General features: G+C 52.9%; 1 non-coding gene across 4 annotated transcripts; it reads left to right on the top strand.

The window, feature by feature from the left end:
- Nucleotides 1–319: 319 nt before the first annotated feature.
- Nucleotides 320–11,843, top strand: LOC109280203 (uncharacterized). 4 transcript variants are annotated; one of them, XR_009463829.1, is made up of 5 exons: nucleotides 320–402; nucleotides 4,379–4,575; nucleotides 6,475–6,828; nucleotides 6,992–10,347; nucleotides 10,864–11,843. It is a non-coding gene; the product is annotated as an uncharacterized LOC109280203 (transcript). The 4 variants fall into 4 exon arrangements; XR_009463828.1 differs by having other exon boundaries at nucleotides 6,475–8,604; nucleotides 9,733–10,347; XR_009463830.1 differs by having other exon boundaries at nucleotides 6,475–9,838; nucleotides 9,929–10,347.
- The last annotated feature ends 523 nt before the right edge of the window (nucleotides 11,844–12,366 follow it).

The following is a 12,366-nucleotide window of genomic DNA, read 5'->3' as shown; positions in this document are numbered from 1 at the left end:
GAATACATTCATCTACACAAAGCCAACAACATGTACAGGCGCCCATTGAGTCCCATGACAAGTTTCTTTGGCACCTCTGCCCTTGTATAGCCTAGAAAGAGGGAGTCTGCAAAGGGGGAATATGAATGTGTGGGGACTCAGCTGCAAGTGGAGACAAACTAAAAGACCTTCCCTTCATAAACACCCATCCCACCTTCAGGAAGAGAGCAGTCTAGTCCAACCAAGAGGGCTTGACTTCTCATTCTACACCGTCCTCCACCTGCAGGTCCCAGGCCAGCAGCATCCATTTCCTGCTCCTGGTCGGCTTGAAGGTGCCCGTCTTCTTGTGCATGGTCTGTGCCGTGACATGGGTGAGCGTGCACTACAGGGACAGCTCTTGTGCCATGGTGCCACACAGATGTGGTAAGAGCTTCCGGCATTTATCGCAAAAGTTAATGTTGTGGTCATCACAGGCTAAAGGGAAGTATATGTTGTGTGTCCTCTGGATCCATTCAGGCAAGAAGCCAGCTGCTCAGGTCACTGTCCCTGCTCCCCAGTTCCCCCACTGGTCCAGAGATTGTGTTGGAGTAATCCCTGGTAGGTTTGTGCCCAGTGGAGTTTACTCCCAATGGAGTTGAGCACGGATCCATTGTCAGGTGCATGGTGGGAGTTGGAGCCATTGCCTCACTCACTCCTGACCTACCCAGGGGAAAGAAGTCCTGTCTCTTGAGGTGGCTTCATTGTCTTCATGCCTACATGTGCTAACTCCTCCAACCCTGTACACCCTGCCATGTTGTCCAGGTTACAGTTAGGCCAAACATTACTGTCTGTTGTAGGTGGGGGGACCTTCTCACTGCCCTGTAGTCCTTGATGCAGGATCTCAGGCCAGACTGCATCAAGATAACTGCTGTCTCCAAGGAACGAGCATCAAACAATTCTGCCCCAGTCACCACTGGTCTCTGATGTGTTACAGATCATGACCTGCCTCACCCCTAGGCCCGGGAAGGGCCTCAACTCTCACACCAGCAATGCCTCCACCTGCCCTGCGTTCAGCATCTCCCAGGTGCTCGACCTGATTCTCTGCTCCCTTATACTGAAGTCACTCTGGAGCAAAGTCAAAGGAGTTCCCCTGGGAACAGCCCTTTCACCCTGGGACAAATCCAGGATCCTCTCCTTGTGAGGAGTAAGGCCCAGGATGTCTTTTCCTAGGTCTTCAGGGAGTGAAGGGGTGCTAAAAACTGGGATTTGTGTGTATCAAAGGTTAAGGTTATCATAATAAATCAAATCTCTATTTTTTTGCTTAAAGACAGGGTCTTTATGGATAAGACCTGAGACAGCTCTAGCAATGCAGGCTTCCACCTTACTCAACTCCCTTTTTGGTCCTGCAAGGTCAATTGGCAAAGCATCTCCATAAACATCATGCAGGGATATCTGGAGAATGAATAATAATCTGTTAAGGCCTTATAGGTCAGACTCTTTTTCCCCTCCCTTCCTGGTTTTGAGAAGGGTGCTGCATTTCTTATTCATTGTGCTAGAGTGGTTATGTTCTTTGTTTTGTGCTAAGGCCAGCCAGAGCCCTGGAGAGACCCTGTTATGTTTTAGAAATCTCCAAATAATTTTTTAAAAAATTGCAAGCCATAATATCCTGGCAGAAGCAACAAACAAAATGCAGACCCTTGAAGGCTGCCTGAGACAAGTGTATGGACTCATCTCATGCAGGTTTTCTTCTTTACCTGGATATGAAGTGGTGGCCGTGATTATATTTTGTTGTGTTAGTTTGGTTGTAGCTGGATGGCGGCATGGTAGCCTCTTGTGTCTTGTAAATTTTAGAATAAATACAATTGTCTAAATTAAGTTATTGGAATATTTCACTGACTAAACACTAACATCCACCGAGAGTCTCCATCATGCAGTGGTGTCCAGCTCACTGGTTACTTGCTCTTTCCTGCTCCTCCTGCATCCTGGTTTCTTAAGACTGTAGAAGGGGCAGGTGAGAGAACAGAGCAGCAGGCTGCACCAGATGAGAAGACAATGACATTAGGGCATTTCAGAGAATCTGCAGGGTTTTTAAACTTCTCAGGACACACTACTGATCCACACAAGGCACTTGTACACATAATGGGGTTTAATCCTCATTAAATGACATAAGTTTATTACATTTAAAACGGTTTATTTTAGAATGTTTCATCACTGTTTGCACATAACAGCCTTTTAACGAATTAAGCCCAATGTGCAATTCCCATGAAATTCCAGCAGGGGGAGCCAGTTACCCATCCACCTTGCTGCTGATTATAGCAGGGGGCACCACCATCAAACCAGTAACCCCTATACCCATCACACCTGATCTTTGCCCTCACTGTGCCCTCACTGAAACCTCCTCCCCTGCACTATAGACAATGTACTGAAGATACAGGTGTTCCCTGTTGCAAAATGATGAGAACTTTATTTTTATTAGAAGAACCAGTCAGTGCTAGTTGTCAGCAGTGTTCATGATCTGTGCGGCCAGGCAATCCCACACAAGGTCCGCCCAAGCAGCATCTCCAGGCTGGCGCTGTGGGTTGCCATGCACTGCCTGCCCATGTCTCTGCTTTCCCACTTCCTCCTGCATTTTGTCAGCCCATGACTCACTGACAACTTCCTCCCTGGTTTCACAAATATTGTGGAGCATGCAGGCTGCCACTATGAAGGCTGTTATGTTTTCTGGCTCTAACACAAGTTCAGGGCCCTCTACCGTGCTTTCACATGGCCATAGTCACATTGAACATCTACCCTGCATTGGCTGAGATGATAGTTGAAAATCATCTTCTGCAGGTAATGTGCCCCGCATAAGGCTTCATGAGGCAAGGCTTGAGGGGGTAAGTAGCATCGGCTATTATAAGCAGGGGGACAAGAGCACCATGGATCAGTCTGTCAGGGACTCTGGGTACATAGTCTTCTTTCTTCATCAAGCCGGGCAACACAGAGTTTCTAAACACATGTGCATCATGCGTGCTGCTGGCCCATCCTGTAAAAATGTTAGTGAACTGGCCCCGGGGGTCAACCACAGCTTGCAGGATTACTGAGGCAAATCCTTTCCTGTTTGTGAATATGTGGCTCGCCAGCAAGGGGGATTGCGCAGGGATGTGTGTGCTGTCTAAAGCCCCCATGCAGTTTGGGAACCCCATGGCATTGAAGCCATCAGTGAGTTCCTGGGGATTATTGAGGCAAATTAAGCTGTTTGCTGCCACATCCTGCACCAAATAACATAACTCATGAGTCACCGGCCCAGCTGTGCAGGAAGCCAAACCCAAACTGTTTTGGGATGTAACAGAGGCTAGCGGGGCGGCCAGTTTCATGATGGTCATGGCCACCCTCTTCTCTGCCACAATGGCCCAACACATGACGGTGTCCTGCCTTGCTCTGTTCAGGACCAGCGTCAGGACGTTGTTATTAAACATCTCCCTGGTCATTCACAACATCTCGAGCCGCTGCTGATTGCTCCACGTGGTCAGAACGGTTCGCTCCCACCAGGCTGAGTTGCTCATGTGGGCCCAGACCCAGTGGCTGCTGCTCCTGAGGGTGATCCACAAAACCCTGTCAGCCCCCAGTTCTGCGCCTGCCTCCCGGCTATCCCACGCCACCGCACATCTAAGTGTCTTTTTTGTGAGGTGCGTTTACATATTGGCATCTCATCGCAACAGTTTACAAGCATCACTATAGCACACATTGCGATCATTAGCTGTGCTTCTATGCTATTCAGTAAATCCAAGAGCGCCAGCAGGAGACAGCTCCATTTTGTCCTCCTCACCCATTTCATCCACAATCTCCATTTGGCCCTCCTCGCTCGTCCCGTCTGGAGTCCACGAAGCCAGGTTGTTTGCCAGCATGCAGCAGGGCCACTGTTCAGCACTTAGCACTCCCAAGGCTCATGGGGAGCAGGGGGAGACTCTGAATTAAAGTGGGAGCAAGCGTTTTTGGTGACACCTGTTTTTAGACCAAGTGTGTGGTAGGGACAGAAGTGAGAGAAGCTTTCACACACCAGAGCATAAAGGATCACGTCCTTGGTATAAAATCATCGCATCCAAAGACCGGAATCTGACTCTCTGATGACCTCTGAGCTACAAACATTATTGGGGTCTTCACTGAGGGGATCTGGGCACCAGAGATTATCGACAGAGAGTCTGTCCAGATCTAGGGATATCAGAAAGCCAAGAAAGAGGAATCAGTTAATTTGATTTCATCACAAATTGCAACACTTAAGAGAGAGACCCTAAAACTGTGGATCCACAATGGTCCTCTGGCCTGTCCAGAAAAGAAAAAAAAAAACTTTCAAGGCTGGGTACTAACCTGCTATTTTTTTTTAAGACAGCATCATACAGTATACGTAACACAAGAGTCGATGTTGTTTCACTTCCTATAGTTGCACAGAAGCATTTTCACATGGAAGGACAGTAGCTGACAGAGGTGGAAACTGCAAAGTAGAGAAGCAGTCTCAGGCTTGTTTTCAGCACTCCTGAAAGGCAGCAAGTCCCAGGGCAGCTGCAGAGACCAGATTCAGCTGTGCAGGGACCAGGACCATGTGCATGCTCCCTCTTTGGCTCTGGATTCTCTTCCCAGGTGAGTATGACAGGAGGTTTGCAGGAGTTGGTGCCTCCAAATGCATGGAAAATAAGGATCTCAGTGCTGAACAGAAGATCCATTGTTGTCGGATCAGGAGGTCATCCTGAGCCTCAAGATACTTGCTGGTTTTCTTAAAGATGCAGCTCCTGGAGTCATGTAATTATATTGAACTCTCAGTTTTCTTAGAAAGAAAGATGAAGGCTCAATAGCCGTCATGGGTGCAAAGACAGCTTGAGAAGAGGAGCTGAGGGCAGGAAAAAAGACGGGAGGGTATTTTTGGGGAAGAGCCCCAAAATATGTAATATGAAATGCAAATACTAATGAGAGGCCATTGTAATACAAAACTAAAGTAATAGTGGTTGTTTCGAGATACCAGATCCAGACACTGCCTTACCCGGTTCAGTTCAGCTGGCGGAGGAGAAGATCCAGTCTTGTTGGATCAGAATTTTATCAGGAGCCTCAGCATAATTGTTGGGTGTCTTAAAGACCCAGCACCTGGAGTCATGTCACTATGCTGCACTCTCGCTGTCTTAGAAAGACTAAGGTTCATTAGCCTTCATGGTTGCAGAGAAAAGCCTGTGAAGGGAAGTTGAGGGCATAAAAAAGAACAGGAAGATATTTTGGGGGAAGTTCCGAGAAATGAGCAGGATGAAATGGAAATGCAAATGAGATGCCATTTTAAAAGGTAAATGTAACAGGGCAACATCCCCGAGGTGGTCGAGCACCCCTGGAGGTGCCCCAGAGTGCCCTGTATTTCAATGTACTGCTGGGAACAGTCTTCCCTTCACTCGCCTGCCACATCTTGATGTTTCATTTTGTTCTTAAAGAGTAGCTGCCCCAGGGCTTCCCAGATCAGGTCCTCGCTCCAGAGAACACCTGGAGGTGACAAACTCCTGCCTTAAGAGTTAATTGCAGGGCTCCATACCAACCCTCACCCTGCCCCATGCCTCGCAGGTGTTACATGACTACTGTCACCTCTGCTGGGACCTCAGCCTGTTCAGCCACTGCCCCTTTAATCTGGCTGTGTTGGACCAGGCTTTGAGCTGCTAGCTCCGCTCCCCGCTTTCCTGTCGTTGAGCCCCTGGTCTTGTCTGCTGCGCCCTTCTGGCACCAGGCTCTCTGGCCCCTGGGTCTCTGTGCCCCTCTGGTGTTGGGCTCTCTGCCCCGTGTCTCTCTGCACCTTTGCCGGGCTCCACTATGTCTCAATACTGACTGGAGTCTTGAGCCTGCTCCTGGAAGAGCTCAAGGCGGTTATGAGGCTCTGGGCACTAAAGAGGCCTCCAAAACACCAGTTTAAACAACTTCCTAAACACTAAGCCCTGGGCTATAACAAAGACCAAAGACCCGAGGCAGCGTGCCTGCTTCCCCGCACCTGCTTCTCTCCAGGTCGTGCTGTCCTGTGCCCCAGCCTACAGAGGTGTTTCATTTGGTCTCCTGGGCAATCAGGAGCCCACTCTCTGCCTGCGCCTGGGCTGGCTGCTCCCATCGGCTCGGCCCATCAGACCCGGTCGCTGACCCGCCTGCTGAGCTCCCCTGAACCCCTGCTCTGCCGGATGGCCATGAACTGAAGACTGGCCATAAAAGGACCACGCCGCTTTGCAGTAACAGGGCCAGGGCTCCCTGTTACAGTAACAAGCACTGGCTTGTTTCGAGGTGTCAGATCCAGACACTGCCTTGACGGGTTCAGGTCCAGTGTTCCCATCAGAGCAAACTCTTATGTTCACACTGGAGATTTTCTGCAGGAAAATTTCTCTCGGGGAAAGTTTTCTGATTTAGAAAATGTGACACCCTGTGTTGTCCCTCCTCCTCCTTCCCTCCATGTACGGGCCACGGCATCCCCTGTCTTCCCTGGGAACGTCATTGCAGGGCAAAGGGCTCAGGGTCTCTTTGTGTCAGTGTCTCCTGCAGGCAGCGTGGCAGTGACAGGCCCCCGGACGGTGAGGGGCACTGAAGGTGGGTCGGTGTCCGTGACATGCAGGTACGACAAGGGCTATGAGAAGTATGGGAAGTTCTGGTGTAGAGAAGGATCTTCCTTCCGCTGTTTCAACTGGGAGTTCATCCTTGAGACCAACGGGTCGGAGGCAAATGTGCGAGAGGGCCGCTTCTCCATCCAGGACAACCACAGCCTGCATGTGTTCACAGTTAGCATGGAGCACCTGACCAAGGCGGATGTTGGCACCTACCACTGCGGGGTGCTGAGGCTTGGACTGTTTGATCCCAGGCACGCTGTGGAGGTGATCGTGTCCCCAGGTAACTGCCTTCCCCTTCCTCCCTGCTCAGAGGAAAGAGGGGGTGGAGGGTGCTGTGGTCAGGCAGGCTCTCTATGTGAAGGTCCCCAGTAATGCAAGGGGAGATTCAACCCTGAACACCATCAGCCCCATCACCCCCATCACACCTCCTGCTCTCCCCACAGTGCCCTGTGCCTAGTGCTCCCATTACAGAGGTTCCCCACGACCCTGATCCTCTGTCTGACCCACCTCCTGGACAGACCCAGCAGAGCCTCGCGGGACCAGTCCATGATGCCAGCTGCATTCTCCTTCCCGGTCCAAGGCACCCTGCTCTGGGCAGCAGCGCTACCAGGGCCTGATCCTCCTGAAAGAGAGCAGAGGGTGGGAGTGGGGGCTGTGTCAGAGGGAACATTGGCCCATGAGGAGGAGTCGGAGGAGGGGAAGGAGTAGGGAGCAGCATAAGCTGATGACCCGGTAGAAACTGTGGGCTCTACGTGCGGCGCACCTGGCTGTCCTGCACCCCCAGGGCCTTACACCCCAACAGCTCTGGCCCTTCTGGAAGATCTGGGTTGAGGCAGATCGCACCCAAGATCTGAGAGACCCCACGTGTGAGCCTAAGGCTGGGTCATCCCAGGAAGGAAACCCAGATGCCTGTGAAAAACCAGAGGCCGGAGAGTGTGGCTGGACTCAGGGGGACCCCCCGGACACAGGTGTGGTGGGAGCAAAAGGAGGGGCTGGTCTTGATCACAGAGCTCTGGCTGCCAGGCCCTGGGACACAGGGGGGTTTCCCTCCTCTCACTCGGTGAAGTGGTGCTTGGGTTTGTGTTCCCTGATTCCCAGGACCCAAAGGGTTGCCTTTGGCTCCGTGTGGCTCTCTAAACTACTAAGGGTTTGGCATTTGCATTCACTGTGAGGTATAAGTACCTCTCCGGGTCGTGCTGTCCTGTGCCCCGGCCTGCAGAGGTGTTTTCTATTGGTCTCCTGGGCAATCAGGAGCCCGCTCTCTGCCTGCGCCTGGCCTGGCTGCTCCCATCGGCTCGGCCCATCAGCCCCGGTCGCTGACCCACCTGCAGGGCTCCCCTGAACCCCTGCTCTGCCGGATGGCCGTGCCCTGAAGACTGGCCATAAAAGGGCCACACCACTTTGCAGTAACAGGGCCAGGGCTCCCTGTTACAGTAACAAGCACCGGCTTGTTTCGAGGTGTCAGATCCAGACACTGCCTTGACGGGTTCAGGTCCAGTGTTCCCAGTCAGAACAAACTCTTATGTTCACACTGGAGATTTTCTGCAGGAAAATCTCTCTCAGAGAAAGTTTTCTGATTCAGAAAATGTGACGCCCTGTGTTGCCCTTTCTCCTCCTTCCCTCCGTGCACGGGCCATGGCATCCCCAGTCTTCCCTGGGAACGTCATCGCAGGGCAAAGGGCTCAGGGTCTCTCTGTGTCAGTGTCTCCTCCAGGCAGCGTGGCAGTGACAGGCCCCCGGACGGTGACGGGCCCTGAAGGTGGGTCGGTGTCCGTGACATGCAGGTACGACAAGGGCTATGAGAAGTATGGGAAGTTCTGGTGTAGAGAAGGATCTTCCTTCCACTGTTTCAACTGGGAGTTCATCCTTCAGACCAACGGGTCGGAGGCGAAGGTGCGAGAGGGCCGCTTCTCCATCCAGGACAACCACAGCCTGCATGTGTTCACGGTTAGCATGGAGCACCTGACCAAGACGGATGCTGGCGTGTACCACTGCGGGGTGCTGAGGCTTGGACTGTTTGATCCCAGGCACGCTGTGGAGGTGATCGTGTCCCCAGGTAACTGCCTTCCCCTTCCTCCCTGCTCAGAGGAAAAGCGGGTGGAGGGTGCTGTGGTCAGGCAGGCTCTCAATGTGAAGGTCCCCAGTAATGCAAGGGGAGATTCAACCCTGAAGACCATCAGCCCCATCACCCCCATCACGCCCCATGCTCTGCCCGCATTGCCCTGTGCCCAGTGCTCCCATTACAGAGGTTCCCCATGACCCTGCTCCTCTGTCTGACCCACCTCCTGGACAGACCCAGCAGAGCCTCGCGGGACCAGTCCATGATGCCAGCTGCATTCTCCTTCCCCCTCCAAGTCACCCTGCTCTGGGCAGCAGCGCTACCAGGGCCTGATCCTCCTGAAAGAGAGCAGAGGGTGGGAGTGGGGGCTGTGTCAGAGGGAACATTGGCCCATGAGGAGGAGTCGGAGGAGGGGAAGGAGTAGGGAGCAGCATAAGCTGATGACCCCGTAGAAACTGTGGGCTCTACGTGCTGCGCACCTGGCTGTGCTGCACCCCCAGGGCCTTACACCCCAACAGCTCTGGCCCTTCTGGAAGATCTGGGTTGAGGCAGATCGCACCCAAGATCTGAGAGACCCCACGTGTGAGCCTAAGGCTGGGTCATCCCAGGAGTGAAACCCAGATGCCTGTGAAAAACCAGAGGCCGGAGAGTGTGGCTGGACTCAGGGGGACCCCCCGGACACAGATGTGGGAGCGAAGGGTTGGGCTGGTTCCTGATCACAGAGCTCTGGCTGCCAGGCCCTGGGACACAGGGGGGTTTCCCTCCTCTCACTCGGTGAAGTGGTGCTTTGTTTGCGTTCCCTGATTCCCAGGACCCAAAGAGTTGCCTTTGGCTCCGTGTTGCTCTCTAAATTATTAAGGGTTTGGCATTTGCATTCACTGTGAGGTATAAGTACAGTTGGGTCCTTTTGCCAGCCCTTGAAATGAAGGAATGTGTGCTTTAGAGGATCCAAACATTTTCAACCTACCATTTTAATGAAGGAGCTGGATGGTGAGCTTATACCACAGTTGCGCTGGGCTGCGTCACATAAGGACATTGAGTTGTGCTGTCACCTAACAGTGCTGGCAGCACATCCCCGCCATCAGGTGCAACTTGCACCCAATGAAGCTCTGGTCTCCTTTGCAGTGCTTCCCACCCCAGTGTTATCAACCATGGAGACCCCGACTTCTACTGAGTTCACAATGCCCATTTTAACCTGGAGAATTGCTACTGTGCACAGTGTTCCCCAAAGGTCAGTGCCCGTACCCTCACCCCAGGTTGAGGACATCTAGCCCAACTGCACCCCATTGCTGAAAACGTCCCACGGGGCTTCTTTGATCAGCAGCTCCTTGGAGGCAGACTCTGTGGGTAGGACAGCACTGACTGGAAAGGGCAGACTGGGAACCAAGCTGCTGCTGGCTCTGGGACTGCATGAATGAATCCCCGAGGAAGTTGTGGGGGTCTGTGTCAGGGGCAGGTGCTGAAACCCTGGGACTTCCTTTTCTTCATGCTGAAACATCCTTCCCACCTTCAGCCTGAGAGCAGCCGGGGAACAGGTAGGTCAGTGGGAGGAGTGTATTCAAATCTAGAGAGTTCACCTCTCCCCACTGTCACCCAACTGCACAGCTCCCAGGCCAGCCACGTCCACTTCCTGCTCCTGGTCGGCCTGAAGGTGCCCGTGTTCCTGTGCATGGTCTGCGCTGTGGTGTGGGTGAGCGTGCGCTACAGGGGCAGCTCCAACGACTAGATGCCACAGACACGGTGAGAGCCTCCGACGTCCTCCCCGTGAGCCCACACACTGCACTGGCCTGTTCTGCACTCCCAGGGGCTCAATCATGGCACACCGAGATCACAGACTGCAGGGCAGCAAGGTGTTGTGCTTCCCTTGGATCCTGCCTGGAGGGAAAGTGGCTGCCCCAGTGACACTGTCCCTGGGCCCCCCACTGGTCCAGGGGTAAAAATGAAGTGATCCCTACTGGGGCTCTGCTCAATGGACCATGCACCCAGTGGGGATTGAGCACCGCTATCCTGCCAGGTGCACAGTGGGAGGTGGGGACGGTTCTTCACCCACTCCCAGCCCTATTCCTGGCCCGTCTTTGAGAAATATGGCAGCCTTCTTGAGGCCACCACCTCTCCTGCAGGGCTACATGTGACAAGGGCCTCACCCACTGCACTCCTGGGCCACACTTCCTAAGCCATGGTTTGGGTCCAACAGGGATGTATTAGAGCTGGGCCATTCCCTCCAGTCACTCCTCATCTCTCTCGTGTCTGTTACAGCTCATGACTGGCCTCCCTCGTGGACCTGGGAAGGACTGGGACCACCACAACGATGCGCCCCGCTTTGCCCTGTGTTCTCCACCTCCCTGATTGCCCTCTCCCTTACACTGGAGTGAAGTCAATGGAGCCACCCTGGAAAGAGCCCCTTCCCACCGGGCCATATCCAGGACCCCCGAGAGCAGAGTGAGGCCCAGACTTTGCATGAGTCTCCACGGATAGAAAAGATGTGGCCCAGGGAGCAGTTGGACACTGCTCCTGTGGGAGGATCGTGTTGCTGCCTCTGGACGCAGATGGGTCTGGGAACAACCCCTCTCACGTAACTGGGTACAGGGATGTCAGGCCACCTGAGCTCCAAAGTGTCTGGAGTGTTAAATCTTTTTTTGGGTGTCACTTACCCCATCCAGGGGGAGGGTTGCCTTTGTGTCACCTTGGGTCTCAATCCGCTTCTTGACTGAGCTCCTAGGAAAGACCCAACTGTTGCAGGGTCTCGCAGACATGAGTAGATGGCTTCTAGCCCAACTGCATCTGTTACATGCCATTTTGCCTAACTCCCTAACTTGCCCAACTTTTGTTGCTTACTTTGAATTAACCTTTTTGCTCACTGCATCTTTTATCGGGTCATCCAGCCGTCAGTGAAGCCTGTTACTCCCAAGGTCCTTTGCAGTGTCTTAGCTTCATTATAGCTTAGCATATCCACAGCCTGGCATACCCCAAACCCCTGCAGTCCCCGTGGCTGTCAGCAAACCATCCTGCCAGGAATGGCATACACTGTCCCGAGACACTTAGAGGCCAAGAAGTACCCCCCGTTTCAGCATGTTTCCCCGTCTTGTCCTGGATTTGAAGCGGCAGCTGGCTGTATTTGTTGTGTCGTGTGATTGTGGGGTTCTTCTCCCAAACCAAAGCCAATAAGACCCTGGATGGACCCTGTTACGGTTTGTAAATACCTTAATGCCTTCAATAAAGTACTGGAAGAAACATCCCTCAAGAGCTTCCCTCATGCAGTCAACAGTAACCCACCAGTGGTGCCCTGCCCGCTTCTCCTTTGTTTTTTACCTTCTGGTTTCTTCATGGGTTCAAAGGGGCGGGCTGGAGAAGACAACCACAGCAAGGCGGGCATCCAGTCAGCAGATGACAACGCCTGGAATGGACTGGAAGGCAGACGGGCTGAGGGATGTATAAACCTCAGAGAGGAGGTGCCCATGCTGGACAGAAGCAGCAGGGGCTTTCTAAAGGGAAGAGAAGAAAACTTGCAAGAAAAGTAATGCGAGTCCAATTCCCTTGGACACAGAAGCACCGAACCCCTTTAGCAAATGTCTCAAGCTCCATCTTTGAACCTGCTGAGTCTCTTGCTGCTCCTCCTTTCCAGAGGCTAGTTCACAACCTCATTCCTGTGAGGCTTAGAAGTTTCTGTCTATTTTCCAGCCCATTATCAATGCCCGCATGGACTCGTGCCAATGTGCTACTTCAGCTTCCGTTCCTCTCCTGACTCCCTGAGGTTTACAC

This window comes from Alligator mississippiensis, chromosome 8 (genome assembly GCF_030867095.1).
Source record: "Alligator mississippiensis isolate rAllMis1 chromosome 8, rAllMis1, whole genome shotgun sequence".
NCBI lineage: Eukaryota > Metazoa > Chordata > Crocodylia > Alligatoridae > Alligator > Alligator mississippiensis.
This window is presented reverse-complemented; position numbering and strand designations above follow the sequence as displayed.